We start from the raw sequence: 1,849 nt of genomic DNA on the forward strand, positions 1-1,849 counted from the left end.
GGTTTGAGCTGTAACAGGTGAACGGAGCTGGGTGGTTGCTAAATGGGGAGGGATGGGGGGGAAACAGAAGTCATGGAAGAATCATAGAGGGCCCTGTGGGTCATCTAGTCCAACCCCCTGCAACGCAAGAATACGCCGTTGTCCCATACGGGGATTGAACCTGCAACCTTGGCATTCTCAGCACCATGCTTTAACCAACTGAGCTGCTCCAAGGGCCATCTAGTCCAGCATCCCATGGTTGCAAACCAGATGCCCCAAGGAAAAACCCACAAGCAGAACTCAAGCTCCAAAGCACTCTCCCCGTAATAATAAACCATAATACCTAGTTGTCCTGCATGAATTTGTCCAACCCTCTTCTAAAGCCATCCAAGTTGACAGGAGTGAGTTCCATAGTTTGTGCACTGCAATAATAATAATAATAATAATAATAATAATAATAATAATAATAATTTATTCATACCCCACCCTCCCTGGCCAGAGCCGGGCTCAGGGTGGCTAACACCAATAAAATCACTGTAAAAACCTAAAAGGGGGGAAAGAGATGGGGAGGCAATTTAAAATACAGGTTAAAATGCAGCCTCATTTTAGTAGCCAATAAATCAATGAATGACTTCCTTTCGTCTTTGCTGAATCACATTCAGTTTCATTGGATACCCCGGAGCTTAAGCATTATGAGATCGCAGGGAGGGGGCGGGATATCTCCCTCTGCTCTTTCCAGTGTTAGAAATTTGCCAGGTGCCTTTTTTGCGACTGGCACAGTTCCAGTTGCGACTATGTGGGTGCCAGGTTGCCAAATGACACCTCCATCCGGCTGGCAGGTAAGCCGAAGAGCTCATTTGCTGCAATTATATCCCACTGCTTTTCCCATGTGGTTCACCCCAGTTTTCAGCTAATCCCTACAACGACCCTGCAAAGTAGGTTAGGTGGCTGGCTCAAGGTCACCCAGGTGAGCTTCATGACTGAGTGGGGGGATTTGAACCCAGGTCCACATCCGACACTCTAACCACTACACCACTCTGGCTTCCCTAGAGTATTCGTGTTATGGGGCCATGGGCACAGCCGGGGTGTGGGTGTGTGCAGCTGCCCTCCCAAAAAAATAAATCAAGTAAGTCAATAAAAACACTTACCTAACTGACCAATCGCTTCACAGATAACTCAGTTCTCCCCCCCCCCCAAAAAAAAATTCCTGATGTATGGGGCAGCTTTATAAATTCAGTAAGTGAATAGTCAGTTTTATTGCACATAGCCAAAGGCTGCTGCAGTGTACACAGGATCATTCAACAATTAAAATAAAATATGCTGGATTAATACAGAAAGCTTAAAACATTTATATTATCAAGACATTACCTGCTATAAACAGAGCTATAGAAGTACCTTAATATACAGGTTAAGACATTAAACAATAAAATGTATAGGCTAAAATCACCACATGGCCACTAATATATTTTAAAAAAAATGTTAATACAATGTGCAATTACATTCGGAGTTTGGTGATAAAGATAGAATATAGCTTATTTAGATAGGGTCAAATAAATTCATCTCCTTTACAGTTGGTGGCTATCTTGGCTATATAATTTGCTCTAATTTCCCAAGCGATGGGAGACACAGAGGCATACCAACAAACGAGCGTGTTTGCATTAGGGGATATCTTGAAGTAGTAAGTGAATAAATATGGGGCAAGTCAGCCCCGCGAAATGTGCAGCAAAGCGGCGCCTTTCCGGCCCTTGCGCGCCCCTCTCGAGATCCCTGCCGCGGCCCCATCGGAGAGGCTGCGAAGCCGGCGCGGCAGCTGTGGGCTGTCCGAGCCCACTTGGCTTCCCCCCGTTGCATTTCCGTCGGTTTAAAGGAA

This window comes from Podarcis bocagei (genome assembly GCF_964188305.1).
Source record: "Podarcis bocagei genome assembly, chromosome: 7".
NCBI lineage: Eukaryota > Metazoa > Chordata > Lepidosauria > Squamata > Lacertidae > Podarcis > Podarcis bocagei.